We start from the raw sequence: 16029 nt of genomic DNA on the forward strand, positions 1-16029 counted from the left end.
GACCTCATGGCCTGCAGCACGCTAGGCCTCCCTGTCCTTTACCATCTCCTGGAGTTTGCTCAAACTCATGCCCATTAAGCCTACTTAAAAATCTCTATTTAGAAATATTGTCTCTATTTAGAAATTGTCATAAGATCCTATACACTTTGAATGAATAATCTCAAAAAGGATGACGTACATGTGAACCACTTACTTTTCACTGTCCCTTGAAATATCCACAGGACTTTTCTCTCTAGTTCTTCCTAAAGAAGCAGGATGCTTCTGCTCTGCTGGTTCAGTGCTGAAAGGAGACTTACACCATAAATCGGGGACTTAGAAAACAAATCCAGCTGCATTAGTTCTAATGACAAAGATAGATGGCTTACATATATTTAACACACAACAGCTCTGTGGAAAACAAAAACATTTCAGATGAAGATAGGCCTCTCCAGTTGTAACACTGAAAATGTCTAAGTACGGGCATTGCCTGATCATCCAAGAAGGTAGTGATGAGTCTGAGGAAGGGACCTGGAGGCACCTGTTGTCCCTGCTGTGACTCTAGATGCTGGGTCCTGAGAGTGCGGCAGCTCCACAATGCCTGAGAGTCCCCTGCGGGAAGATCTTTAAAAGTCAGCATTAAAATTTACCAGCACATGTATTGGCTATATCAGACCATGTCACCTGAATATCAACCTTTGATTTAAATTCAAGTAGGGAGACATATGTAGATAAGAAAAGGATATTTTGAGACTTTCAAGATGTTTCAAATCAAGTTATTTTAATAAAGATACATTTTTGATAAAGTGAATTCAAATATTACTTGCATAACTGCTTTATTAATCCCATAGATGTTTTCTGATAGCGTAGTTAACACAGCACATTCATTCATTTGAAAATAGCTGTTTCGGTTTCAATCTCTATGTTTGAATTCACTTTCAACATCTGGGAGGCATATCATGGTTATGTACAACACCTCTGAAACCCTCAATGAAGGTTTTTTTACTTCTGTCCAAATGCATTTTAGTTGCCTAATTCAAGTCTAGTGTGCTGATTCGGAAATACAATTTTTTGCACTTGATTTTATACACATGCCATTTTTACATATCATATTGGAGAATAATCATATGTAATGTTTGATTTGCCATAATTAAATTCCATTTGATTAGAGAATTAAAGTGTAGCTATAAACCTAATTAGAGAGGTAAGAATAATAAACTCAACCTGCTTCAGACTTCAAACTTACAAGGGTTGGTTCCCAGAAGGCTCTTGTTACTGCACCAGCGTGATTGTAAAGTTAAACCACTTATTTTTATCCACAGTTGTGCAGCCAACGTGTTCTTGTTTATCCCCAGTTTCTACCACCTCCCCATACTCTAAGGCATTGTCATTTTACATTGGCTCATTCTTTGGAAAAATAAAAAAAAATTTACCCTCCTCTTAGTGGACACAGATCTAGACACAAAATGTAAAAGTGGCCGGAAAACACAACATATAAATTATTTAAAATAAAATTTCCTTATTATATCACACTATAAAATTTGTGCTTTCCATTCATTTTCTCATGGGCTAAGTTTAACATCACTACAGCCAGCGTTTTCTGAGCCTGTACAAACTGTGTGCCAGGACTCTTCCTAAGGGCTTTGGGGATGACAATAAAAGGTGGCGAGCTGACAAGGAGCATAATTATGGAGCCTTATAGAGAAAAGTGTTCTTAGAGGAGGTCAGTAAGGAAAATGAAGTTCAGAATTATTTGCTAAGCTTTCCATTAGAAAAGCTAATTAGTTACTTCCTGCTAATTTAGCATGGAAGATGAAATAGATTCAACTGTCAGGAGTGTTTTATACAAGACACAAAGAGTGTTTTATAGGAAAGACATTATTAGCACAGATATGGAGGTAGGATATATCCTCAAGGAGAGAAGAGAGGCTTAATGAATAGTTGCTTTTCTAAGCAGATCTTCAAGATTGAGGACTGTGGCCAAGTAGTATATCAGGGAGATTTCTACCCAGAGAAATCAGAGTAGAGACAGTCTCCCAAGGCCATGGATTTGAGTTGGCTAGAGCAGAGGATTAGACTAAAGGAATAATAGTCAACACAGTTGGAAGAGCAGATTTGCATTTACATCATGATTTCTGAGTGCATGCAGGTAATGCCATCCAAGGGATTTCACATTTCATTCTCAGGATTTCAATATCTCAGCAAAGTTTGGCTGAAAAATTGTACTTGAAGTAGAATCCTCTGACAGCACTGTATTACCTAAACTGAACAAAACTGGAATAAATAGAGGAAATCAAAACAGTACAGAGACAAGATATTAAATAGAACAACTGGTGGACTGTTAGATACCTAGAAATATCTGTCTCACTTTCTGTTTGTTTTCTACCATTTTTTATTATTTCAAAATTATGGTTGGGTAACTAGTCAAGGTACTTAGTGTCACATGCTAAGCAGCATTCTGAAAGTTTTTCATGTGTGTATTGCTTTAGTCATCTTAGCAATTCTATGATTACTACTAATAATATTTGTTATCATTCTTGTTGCTGTCATAAATTCCATGGTACATATGAAGAAACTGCAGAGAGTTTTGGTGGCTTTTCTGGGATTACACAATAAGGAGTGAAATATCCAGGTCTGAACTCAAGCTGATTAACCCCAGAATCAGCCATCAGTCCTCACCGATATGAATACAACTCTTTAATATTCAATATAGTATGTTTCAATGAAATAAGTTGATGCTTATTCAAAAAATCCCATGCTTTTGTGTTTTCTCGGCTATAAAAATATGTATTATAGGAACTTGTCTCCATCCTATTGCTCTTGAGGACCAAATGACAATGCATTGGAAGATACTTTTTATACCCTATAATACATTATAAATAAATCATTTTTCCTAAATTATGTGTAAACTTCATTTTGTAGTCGACATGGAACAAATGTATCATCTATATGGAGCAGTTATGAAAAATAACTCCCAGCCTCCTCTTGTCCACAGTCAAATGTATGACTTCTGGAACCACCAATTTTTATTTCACCCAAATGAGATTTTCTCCAGTGCTTATATTATTGCATCATCTTACTGAACAACATTGAACTCCAGAGCTTAACAAGTACAAACAGAAACACCAACTCTTGACAGAAAATTCTGGTTTTCAGTCCCACAGAATAGTTTGGTATACATTTGCATGATAGCTTGAGAGCAGGATAAGCAAGCATATAGCTAACTAGATAACTTCAGTCTCATAACCATTATTATTGTTGTTCAGTCGCTAAGTCATGTCCAACTGTTTGCAACTTCATGAACTGCAGCACACCAGGCTTCCCTGTCCTTCACCATCTCCCAGAGTTTGGTCAAACTCATGTCCGTTGAGTCAGTGATGCCATCCAATTAAGTCATCCTCTGTCACCCCCTTCTCCTCTTGCCTTTGATCTTTCCCAGCACCAGGGTCTTTTCCACTGAGTCGTCTCTTTGCATCAGGTGGCCAAATCATGGTATACAAATGTGGTATGATGCAATGAAAATAGCTTTTCAACAGAATGAATTCAAATTCAAATATTAGTTTCACTGCGTATTTTTCATGCACTTTTATGTTGTTGGAATTCTCTGAGCTTCACTTTCTTTATCTGTAAAATAGGAAGTCTAATTTTTGCTACAAAAATTAGAGATGACACTGTCTATAAATAAACTGTGAAATTGGTGATACCAGTATGAGACCTCTAGTTTTCACATGTGTGTCTAACCAGTTTGTACTGCAGAGTGGAGAAAATGTCGACTGTATGTCCCATGTTTATCCACCTGTGAACCAGGCATTGCTGACAAAGAAGGAGCTCTCCAGCATTGTGATCAGCCTGGGATTTAGACAACTCAGGAGTAGACCTCACCTTTCATCAGTTTGGGAGGGCTTCTTAGGACAGGACCAAACGGAAGGACTGTAGGGGTGAGTAGCTGGGGGAGAAGGAGGTCAGCCTTTACCTCTTAGTCATTAATTTGCCACCATCTGTCATAACTGAGGTTGGTACTGAAAAAGGCATAGCACAGGTGTGCTACTAATGATGTGTAATTGAGAATTGTTATTTCTAGAACATAAGGATTTGAATGTAGGTATCGGGAATGGGCAATTTGGGTATCCCTCAAAATAGCTGTTAAGTGCACAGTCAATATGACTCTGTTTGAATGAGCAGATGAGTACAAAAGTTACATTTAAATTAATCATTTCTTCACTTGTCACAGAAGCACTGTCCTGACCTGTCACTTGGCTTCTATTTATTAGCCTTTCCTTCTAGAAACTATGGTCCTTCCCTGGCGGCTCAGATGGTAAAGAATCTGCCTGGAATACAGGAGCCCCGGTTTTGATCCTGGGTTGGGAAGATCCCCTGAAGAAGGGAATGGCTACCCACTCCAATATTCTTGCCTGGAGACCCATGAACAGAGGAGCCTGGTGGGCTACAGTCCATGGGGTCACAAAGAGTAGGACACGACTGAACGATAACACTTTCACTATTCTAAACACTGTAGAATTAAGCCAGATTCAAAATACTGTAGAGGGAGTACTGCTTAATAGCTTTTAATAAAAGTTTCTCTAGATTTTTATATTCTTACATATGCTAACTATGAATAAAAGTATCTTTTTAAAAAATCCCTCTTTGAAAGGCAGCTCTTCCTAGTAGATCATTATTGTTAAGGATGTATACTACTACGAACATAGTTTCATATAATACACTTGCCCAACTGTCTGAAAGGACATTCTTTATGTGTCAAAAAAAATATTAACAAACTCATTAATTGATAATATTAAAGAATTATGATTTTATAAATGTTCTTGCACTTGTGAGAACACACACCTTCTCTACCCCTTTTCTAAGGCCAAGTTTCTTCTCCCAATTTTGTTGAGATTTTTCTATGATATACAGATATTTTCTGGCCCTATGTTGTCCTATAAGCAGGCATCCTTTTTTGAAAGACTGTTCTCATTGGTAAGATGTTATATCTCACCTTCAAATCGACTCTGCTCTGAATTAGTAGGGCTGACACGCTGCAAATGAATCATCTCCTTTGCCAGCTGATCCCTGCTCAGACCTCCTCACAGAGGTGAGGAGAGGAAGATGGAGTGACCGACGAGGACCCAGAGGACGTCTGGGTTTTCTTCTGTTTCCGTTGGCATTCCAGGGACTGAATTCCGTCCGGTGTTCACTTGCACTCAGCGCAGCCTCCAGCCTCCTTCAGCACCTGGGGACCAAGGCTCGAAGCTCCCTCAGGGACAGATGAACCAGCCTACGTGTCTCCCTCAAAGGGCTCAGCCCTGCCTCTGAAGGACTCCGAGATTCTAAATTCTGAAAACTTCGGTTCATTTCTGTGTTTCCTCAGTCCCAGAGCTGGCCAGGCTTTGAGAGGCTTAATACCTGTGACCTCCTATCCCCGTTTCATGTTTCCTGACTTCCAACCTGTGTAACAGAATTTCCTTGAGCACAGTCTCTCTGTTGATGTATGTAGATGTTATGTTTTCTGTTTTCCTGACCCAAAGATGTTGATGGGTTTTAACTGGCATGTTTTCCCTTGCTCAGGGCATCTTCGAAATCCTTCCCTGAGATTGTTTGGCTTAACTTCTGACAACGTTGCCTAATTAAATTTCACACAAGGATGAAGTATTTGACTCGATTGTTTCTGAGATATTGGTTCTTTAGTCATGAGACGTTAGATTAGATATGAGAACAAGGCTTCTAATGAGCAGGTGTTCCCTTTCATGTTGTTTCATTGTTTGCTGCCTCAGGCATGTCCAGCTCTTTGCCACCCCCATGGACTATAGCCCACTAGGCTCCTCTGTCCGTGGGATTCTCTAGGCAAGAATACTGCATGGGTTCCCATTTCCTTCTCCAGGGGATCTTCCCAACCCAGGGATCGAACTGGTGTCTCCTGTATTGCAGGTGATTCCTTACCACTGAGCCACCAGAGAAGCCCTCCCTTTCATGGGTATCTCTCACTTCTCATGGGGATTAAAAGGGAGACTATCATCTATATTAAAATGGCATTGAAATGAAAGAGCATCACATTTTCTCTTTCTGATTTATATTCCTGACGTAAACAACTCTGTGGCTTCCCAGGTGATGCTAGTGGTAAAGAATCTGCCTGCCAATGCAGGAGATGCAGGTTTGATTCCTGGGCCGGGAAGATCCCCTGGAGGGGGAAATGGCAACCCGCTCCAGTATTCTTGCCTGGTTAATCCCATGGACAGATAAGCCTGGTGGACTACAGTCCATGGGGTCACAAAAGACTTGGACATGACTGAAGTGACTGAGCATGCACGCAAACAGCTCTAGTCAACTCTCCTTAATTCATTCATGTGGACCAGAATCAATTCTTAGGGATCTCTAAATTTTTTCTTTATTCTCAGGGAATAAACTCCCTTTTTAAAAATGGTTGGTCAGTGCCTTCAGGAGAGCATGGAGACTCTACCTGGGTCTATTAGACATTTTAGTGCATTTCCTGGGAGGGTTAATAACTTAAATTCTAACTAATCAGCCATGGAACATAGAAAGTTAAAATTTTATAACTTCAATTTTTCACAGGGAATGACTTCAAATCTAATCACCCAGTGATAAGAATTTTAATCTTTCTAAAGTCAACCACCATCAAACTTTTATCTCAAGGGAACAGGGAGACAATGAAATGTGACTGATAGACGCACTGAGTAATTTGACTCAGTTGGGGTCTGTTCAATTGTGATTCCCTGCAGTTTGTGATTACACAGAGGGGAATATCCATTTTCCTGGCTTAATTGGATGAAGCTATCGATTGTTAATGATAAATTCATTTCACCCAAAAAATATTCTTGATAGTACTTAAATTTGAATTTTTACCAGAACACCCACCTGTACATATTCCTCTTTTCCTAGTAAGTTTAGCCCACTTAGCCATTTCTGAAGGCACAAAAAGAAGTTTTATCTCAAAAGGGTGATGACTCCCTTAACAGTAGCCCTGTGCTAAAGTATTTAGTCAGAAACCATGATTGAAGGTTCAAACTTTTGTGAATCACTGTTCTAAATATTTTACACGTATTTCCCAGTCAATCCTCATAAGAACCTTAGAAGGTAGGTATTGTTAACTTTATTGTAAAGACTTGAAAATGCAGTTCGAAGAAGTTCCATAACATACCCAACCTCTTGTAACTAATACATTGTATGGCCTGGACTTAATTTTGGAAGTCTAGGTATAGAATCTATAGTCTTAACCATGCATGATTTTGCTGCTTTTTGATAACCCACTTCTTAATTTAAAAAAAAAAATGGGGAAGAAAATGTTAGCCACTAACTTAAAACCACTCTTTCTGATCTAATGAGTGCCAATAGAGACAAGGAACAAAAGACAGAAATAACAGCCAATTTTCCTTGAAAGAATGTTTTAGGAATTCCTGATGGGGATCACTGGAGCAAGATGGTGGAGAATCTTCCTCTGTGGATTCATTATAGCATGATGCACTGGGTTGTCTAAGCTGCTTGTGATAAATGAAATTACAATTCATGGATTTATGGCACAAAATCTGCTAAAAACTGTCCAAATCAGCATGCAACTATCTAAGTAATAAACGACAATATTTCATCACTGAAATGTCTCTCTCAGTAAGGGAAGTCGTACACAATCCACTTAGAGGGACCCTACGCTGAAATTGTGTCTGGTGGTCCCACGGCAGCTACAAAGGACCGGGAGTGATGAGTGTGCACCACTGTACTTCACACACTTCACCTGAGATTCATAATGACCTGTATCCTTTGACATATTGGTGAATTTTGATCCTGTGTAACACGTGATTCATGTGTGTCTGAATTGAGAGTCTGACTCTTCTTTCTATATCCATGAGTTTCCTACAGTTAAACATTCTGGCATTCCAAGAAGTTCAGTGCCATAAATGTGTGCGCCTTTGGCTTGTCTTGGTAGTTATCAGGGTCATCGCCAATTTATTCAACAAATAAAACACAAACAATAGCAATTCATCAATAAATATTTATTGCAAGCAATTGGTGAAGAACCTGCCTACCAATGTGGGAGACTAGGGTTCGATCGCTGTGTCAGGAAGATCCCCCACAGAAGGAAATGGCAACGCTCTCCAGTATTCTTGCCTGGAAAATCCCATGGACAGAGGAGCCTGGTGGGCTACAGTCCATAGGATTGCAGAGTTGGACTCAACTGAGCAACTAAACAAAGGTACACGGTCTGTTTTAGTCATAAAACAGATGAAAATATTCCCTGTTTTGTGTCATGCAATCTAGTTAAAGGAACCATACAAAAGAGAACAAACAACAGCAAGAACAATCATATGTCATCTTTTGAATGTGTCTTGACCAAAAATTAGGCATACTGGAGGAATAGAGAGAGCTGAGATGCAGAATTGTTACTCTATGAGGAAAAGACGAGAGCACTTCTGATAGCGTCATGCTTGACCAAAGACTTAGTCAGGTAAAATAGGGAAATGTGAATATCTGCGGGAAGAGATTTCCTGGAGTTTGGAATGAGAAGATTGTGGGAGGGATGGGGAGGGTGTAAGCATCAAGAGATAAAGGGAGGAGCAGCTGGGGATGGGATCAGATTAGGGATGATCAAGCCATGCTTAAAAAATCAGATTTTATTCTGACTGAACTGAGAAGCCGCTGCAGGGGTTTAGCAGAGCAGTGGCTGACTGTTGCCCAGCTGTCCCCGGTGCTTCTTGTTGCTGTCCTGAGAAGAGCCCATACAAGAGCAAGGGCCGAGGTCCCCGAGAACCGCTGGGAACCACTGGGGCATCAACAGCGCAGGTGAGACAGGATAGACTTGCCTGACATGGGGCCGCCAGGAAAATCAAAGCCGCCTGAGATAGTCATGGCATGGGAGACACATCTAGGAAGTAAGAGCTGTTAAGTAAATCTTGGGAAGCCTTAAGGGTTCAGGGATGTTTCACCAAAGGTCTCAGCTGGAGGCACCAAAGGAGCTCTGATGCCTACACGATTCTGCCGTTCTCGCAATTCCCTGGGTAACCCCACACAACTGCTGGAGTCTGCAGAGCGGAGTGAGGTGGCGAGCTCTCGAGAACATGCCAGCATGTGGGGAGCCGCGTGCATGCCCACATCTCCGGCCGAGTGTGCCTGGCCCTCGAGGAGCCTCTTCCATGCGGCAGATCTTGCGTGAGCGCTGATCACCGACAAAGCGTCTCCGTAACTTGTGCTTTCTAGAATTCTTCAGACAGGAATTATTCCCTGCTGGTCGTCTAGTTTTGGTGTCATTGTCTTTTCCTGTGTCATTCACTATTTAGTGGCTTGGTAGACAGGGAAGTTCAATATTTGGCCTCTGGGAGGAGAAGTCGATGCCCAGCATTTTTCGTTAAATAAAATTAAATTGCTTATGTTTGTATCTTTTCTTCCCACCAGGGTGCCAGCTTTTTGAGGGAAAGAAGAAATCCTTTTCATTTTTTTGTAACCCCAGAAGATATGCTGGACGGACAGTAAACAGTTTTTGGTTGAATGAAAAGCTTTTCCCTAATGAGAGGAATAATCATAGGGCAAGCTAATGCCAGTAAGCTGAGAGAAACAGGATGAGCAAGAAGAGTGTATATTAGGGTGACCTACACTGAGAGAAAGTATGGATATGAAATTAGATTCAATTTTTTAAAGACTTTTCTGCTATGTACCATTTTTAAAGTCTGTATTGAATTTGCTACAATGTTGCTTCTGTTTTATGTTTTGGAATTTTTGGCCACAAGGCATGTGGGATCTTACCTCCTCACCAAGGATGGAACCTGTACCCCTTGCCCTGGAAGGCCAAATCTTATCCACCAGGGAAGTCCCTCTGATTTGAATTTGAGTGGGTGTGTAAAGAACCTATTGGGTCAAAAGAGCATAGCATGAAGAGCAGAAAAATACGTAAGTAAAATTTTTCAAAAAATGTGTGCTAGGCACAAGCCAGGCTTAGCAGAATTGCAAACATTTTCCATTTTTTTCTATTAGCTTTTTTTTAATCACAAAAATCTTTCAACTATTCATGATGGACTTGATAAAAAAAAATTAGAGATTTACATTCTCCTCAAGGTTTACCAAGAATGATTACTTTGATATGCTTACACATTTTTTTCAGATACTATTACATTTCTTGGTGCAATTCTTTGTAAATTGACAGCTTAATCCTGTCAAGCTCTGAAAGGATATATCTAAAGACTATCCAAGAAATTATTTTGGAAATTGTACTTGTCAAAAAGCAAAAATGCAATCACTCACACACACACACACAGTTCAGTTAAGTTCAGTTGCTCAGTTGTGTCTGACTCTTTGTAACCCCATGAATCGCAGCATGCCAGGCCTCCCTGTCTATCACAAACTCCCGGAGTTTACTCAAACTCATGCCCATCAAGTCGGTGATGCCATCCAGCCATCTCATCCTCTGTCATCCCCTTCTCCTCCTGCCCCCAATCCCTCCCAGCATCAGGGTCTTTTCCAATGAGTTAACTCTTCACATGAGGTGGCCAAAGTATTGGAGTTTCAGCTTCAGCATCAGTCCTTCCAATGAACACCCAGGACTGATCTTCAGGATGGACTGGTTGGATCTCCTTCCAGTCCAAGGGACTCTCAAGAGTCTTCTCCAACACCATAGTTCAAAAGCATCAAATTTTTGGCACTTAGCTTTCTTCACAGTCCAACACTCACACCCATACATGACCACTGGAAAAACCATAGCCTTGACCAGAAGGATTTTGTTGGCAAAGTGATGTCTCTGCTTTTTAACATAGTATCTAGTTTGGTCATAACTTTCCTTCCAAGGAGTAAGTGTCTTTTAATTTCATGGCTGCAGTCACCATCTGCAGTGATTTTGGAGCCCCCCAAAATAATGTCTGACACTGTTTCCACTGTTTCCCCATCTATTTCCCATGAGGTGATGGGACCAGATGCCATGATCTTTGTTAAGCTTTAAGCCAACTTTTTCACTCTCCTCTTTCACTTTCATCAAGAGGCTTTTTAGTTCCTCTTCACTTTCTGCCATAAGGGTGGTGTCATCTGCATATCTGAGGTTATTGATATTTCTCTCGGCAATCTTGATTCCAGCTTGTGCTTCTTCCAGCCCAGTGTTTCTCATGGTGTACTCTGCATATAAGTTAAATAAGCAGGGTGACAATATACAACCTTGATGTACTCTTTTTCCTATTTGGACCCAGTCCGTTGTTCCATGTCCAGTTCTAACTGTTGCTTTCTGACCTGCATACAAGTTTTTCATGAGGCAGGTCAGGTGGTCTGGTATTCCCATCTCCTTCAGAATTTTCCAGTTTACTGTGATCCACACAGTCGAAGGCTTTGGCGTAGTCAATAAAGCAGAAATAGATGTTCTTCTGGAACTCTCTTGCCTTTTCAATGATCCAGCAGATGTTGGCAATTTGACCTCTGGTTCCTCTGCCTTTTCTAAACCAGCTTGAACATCTGGAAGTTCTCAGTTCACGTATTGCTGAAGCCTGGCTTGGAGAATTTTGAACATTACTTTACTAGCGTATGAGACGAGTGCAATTGTGTGGTAGTTTGAGCCTTCTTTGGGATTGCCTTTCTTAGGGATTGGAATGAAAACGGATCTTTTCCAGTCCTGTGGCCACTGCTGAGTTCTCCAAATTTGCTGGCATATTGTGTGCAGCACTTTCACAGCATCATCTTTCAGGATTTGAAATGGCTCAACTGGAATCCCATCACATCCACTAGATTTGTTCATAGTGATGTTTCCTAAGTCCCACCTGACTTCACATTCCAGGATGTCTGGCTCTAGGTTAGTGATCACACCATTGTGATTATCTGGGTAGTGAAGATCTTTTTTGTATAGTTCTTCTGTGTATTCTTGCCACCTTTTCTTAATAGCTTCTGCTTCTGTCAGGTCCATACCCTTTCTGTCCTTTATTGAGCCCATCTTTGCATGAAATGTTCCCTTGGTATCTCTAATTTTCTTGAAGAGATCTCTAGTCTTTCCCATTCTGTTGTTTCCCTCTATTTCTTTGCACTGATCACTGAGGAGGCTTTCTTATCTCTCCTGGCTATTCTTTGGAACCCTGCATTCAAATGGGAATATCTTTCCTTTTTTCCTTTGCTTTTCGCTTCTCTTCATTTCACAGATATTTGTAAGGCCTCCTCAGACAACCATTTTGCCTTTTTGCATTTCTTTTCCATGGGGATGGTCTTGATCCCTGTCTCCTGTACAATGTCACAAACCTCAATAGTTCTTCAGGCTCTCTGTCTATCAGATCTAGTCCCTTAAATCTATTTCTCACTTCCACTGTATAGTCATAAGGGATTTGATTGAGGTCATACTTGAATGGTATAGTGGTTTTCCCTACTTTCTTCAGTTTAAGTCTGAATTTGGCAATAAAGAGTTCATGATCTGACCCACAGTCAGGTCCCGGTCTTGTTTTTGCTGACTGTATAGAGCTTCTCCATCTTTGGCTGCAAAGAATATAATCAATCTGATTTCGGTGTTGACCATGTGGTGATGTCCATGTGTAGAGTCTTCTCTTGTGTTGTTGGAAGAGGGTGTTTGCTATGACCAGTGTGTTCTCTTGGCAAAACTCCATTAGCCTTTGCCCTGCTTCATTCTGTACTCCAAGGCCAAATTTGCCTGTTACTCCAGGTGTTTCTTGACTTCCTACTTTTGCATTCCAGTCCCCTATAATGAAAAGGACATCATTTTTGGGTGTTAGTTGTGAAAGATCTTGTAGGTCTTCATAGAACCATTCAACTTCATCTTCTTCAGTGTTACTGGTTGGGACATCGGCTTGGACTACCGTGATATTGAATGGTTTGCCTTGGAAACGAACAGAGATCATTCTGTCATTTTTGAGATTGCATCCAAGTACTGCATTTCGGACTCTTTTGTTGACTATGATGGTTACTCCATTTCTTCTAAGGGATTCCTGCCCATAGTAGTAGATATAATGGTCATCTGCATTAAATTCACCCATTCCAATCCATTTTAGTTCGCTGATTCCTAGAATGTTGACATTCACTCTTGCCATCTCCTGTTTGACCACTTCCAATTTGCCTTGATTCATGGACCTAACATTCCAGGTTCCTATGCAATATTTCTCTTTATAGCATCGGACCTTGCTTCTATCACCAGTCACATCCACAACTGGGTACTGTTTTTGCTTTGGCTCCATCCCTTCATTCTTTCTGGAGTTATTTCTCCACTGATCTCCAGTAGCATATTGGGCATCTACCGACCTGCGGAGTTCCTCTTTCAGTATCCTATCATTTTGCCTTCTCATACTGTTTATGGGGTTCTCAAGGCAAGAATACTGAAGTGGTTTGCCATTCCCTTCTCTAGTGGACCAAATTCTGTCAGACCTCTCCACCATGACCTGACCATCTTGGGTGGCCCTACACAGCATGGCTTAGTTTCATTGAGTTAGACAAGACTGTGGTCCTGTGATCAGATTGGCTAGTTTCATTGAGTTAGACAAGACTGTGGTCCTGTGATCAGATTGGCTAGTTTTCTGTGATTATGGTTTTAGTGTGTCTGCACACACACACACACACACACACACACACACACACACACACACACACACACACACACACACACACACACACACACACACACACACACACACACACACACACACACACACACACACACACACACACACACACAAAACCCATTTTAGAACCAGACTCAATTCGTTGCTTTCCATAGAGTATTCTCAATTTACCTGATGGTCATGCAAAAGTCAGATTATGGCAGAAGCTGGAGCTTGGTCACAGCAAAGACAGACAACTTATGCATCTATTAGGAGGGTTTGGCTTCTCAACAGTAGATATGAGTTTTCTCGTGTCAGCATAAGCATTTGTACTGAAAATGACAAGTTACTGTGAAACCATTTAAGGTTAATTATAAAGTGATTCTTGAATATACATTATTTTGTTTAATTGTATCTTGCCAGTAATTCTGAAGGAAGATATTATTATGTTCGCCATTTTACAGGTGAATAAGATGAGTCTTAAAGATGTCACCTGATTTATCCAGTTCACAGAGTCAATAAATACAGGGACTCCCAGACATTAATCTAGGTTTTTCATTGATGAACGTATTCTAAATGATGTCTGCATTTATCAGGCTCCTGAGATGTACTGTTGTTTGATATGCACTATCTAATTCAATCCTCAGAACCTCATTATAAGATGGGTATAAGTAGCCCCATGGTTTTCCTTGGGGAACTGATGCTCAGTGATATTATATGACTAACACCAAAGAAAGGATTTAAAACCATTTGGCGGGTTAGAAAGAAAAACAAAACAAAAAATAATAATATGCATGCATTTCATCTCTAGGAAAACTAATTTTCCCATCAATGGTGAGTTGTTTATTTGGTTTCTCTTTACAGGAATTCAACTGGATTGTCTGGTTTTCATGAAGCACCACCAACGCTGTAGTGGGATCGGAAACTAGGTTCCACGGTATTCCCTCCGTCTCTGACTCGGGGGTTGTGTTGGTGATGAGAGACCCTCACAGGGTACTTGGAAGGGGGAACCAGGTGGACGTCGTTTCCAGGAAGTCACAGGGGCAGACACAGCACCTTCGAGGCTACGTCTCCAAGCTTCCGGTACCCCCCTGTGGTGACCGGAAATGGCGGCTCCGGCGGCTCCCGAGTTCTGTGTTCTCTGTCCCCTGTGCTTTGCTCATAAGTCCTTACGGAACGTGTCCGCAGTCCTCAGCCCTGCGTTACCCTTCTCCTCTTACATCTGTGGAATCCTCAGTTCCCGTATTAAACTCCTTACACTTACAGTGTGTGTGAGGGTGTGTTAGTCACGCAGTCGTGTCCTACTCTTTTCGACCCGTGGACTGTAGCCCGCCAAGCTTCTCTGTCCATGGGATTCTCCAGGAAAGAATACTGGAGTGGGTGCCATTTCCTCCTCCAGGGGATCTTCCCCATCCAGGGATCGAACCCAGATCTCCTGCATTGCAGGCAGATTCTTTATTGTCTGAGCCTTATAATACCATGGAAATTCTACTTTCCTGACCTGACCTAAACTAATTACAGGTGGAAGATTTGTCCTGCGGCTTAATCCAAATAGTGGTATTGCCAATAGTAGGGGTGCAGTGATTCTTTTCTGAAAGGAAAAAGAAAAATGGTCATTGGGAAGAACACACTTGAAATTTTTCAAATTATATATGTATATTTCACTGTGCATCTGTGCTAAGTCACTTCAGCCATGTCCAATTCTGTGCAACCCAATGGACTGTAGCCCATCAGGCTCCTCTGTCCATGGGATTCTCCAGGCAAGAATGATGGAGTGGGTTGGGGTTGCCATGCCCTCCTTCAGGGGATCATCCTGATCCGGGAATTGAACCTGTGTCTCTGACCTCTCCTACATTTTCAGGTAGGTTCTTTACCACTAGTGCCACCTGGAAAGCCCCATATATTCCAACCAGTGTTAACTGTGGGGGAAAAAATAGAAAGTATCATAGAAATAGTCAGCATATACAAAGAAGCCTGTGTGTCTAAAAGGAACAATTTCCCTAATTGCTTTTTGTGATCAGCTACTGCTTTTGGCTTTGGCAGATTATTTTGGAAATTGCAAAAGGATTTTGACCTCATAGAAATAGCAATAGTATTCTTACCGACATCTAGGAATGAGACTAATGGTTTAAGAATGCTGACAAGATATTGGCATATTACATATTGACTATTTTTAAAGTTTATTTTCTAGAGAATGTATTTCATTCTTTATTATTAATATGGCTATCATTATTTTGGTCACCTGATGCAAACAGCCAACATTTTGGTCACCTGATGTGAACAACCGACTCATTGGAAAAGCCCTTGATCCTGGGAAAGACTGAGGGTAGAAGGGGAAGAGGGCATCAGGGGATGTGGTGGCCAAATGGTGTCACTGATGCCATGGATGTGAACTTGGGCAAACTCTGAGAGATGGTGATGGACAGGGGGGCCTGGGGTGGTGAAGTCCATGAGGTCGTGAAGAGATGGACATGACTGGGCAACTGAACAACAATGGCTACCATTTATTGAGAATATACAATATTTGAGCCCCCTGAGTTTATAAGAAATT

General features: G+C 41.0%; 1 protein-coding gene across 1 annotated transcript in view; it reads left to right on the top strand.

Moving 5' to 3' along the window:
• NETO1 (neuropilin and tolloid like 1) overlaps positions 1–14723 on the top strand; it is a 116529-nt gene extending 101806 nt beyond the window's left edge. Inside the window, exon 11 of the mRNA XM_043889633.1 lies at positions 14343–14723. The gene's annotated coding sequence lies outside the window, so the exon portion shown is untranslated. The remainder of the gene's footprint in view (positions 1–14342) is intronic.
• Positions 14724–16029: the final 1306 nt, after the last annotated feature.

This window comes from Cervus elaphus, chromosome 27 (assembly GCF_910594005.1).
Source record: "Cervus elaphus chromosome 27, mCerEla1.1, whole genome shotgun sequence".
Classification (NCBI taxonomy): Eukaryota; Metazoa; Chordata; class Mammalia; order Artiodactyla; family Cervidae; genus Cervus; species Cervus elaphus.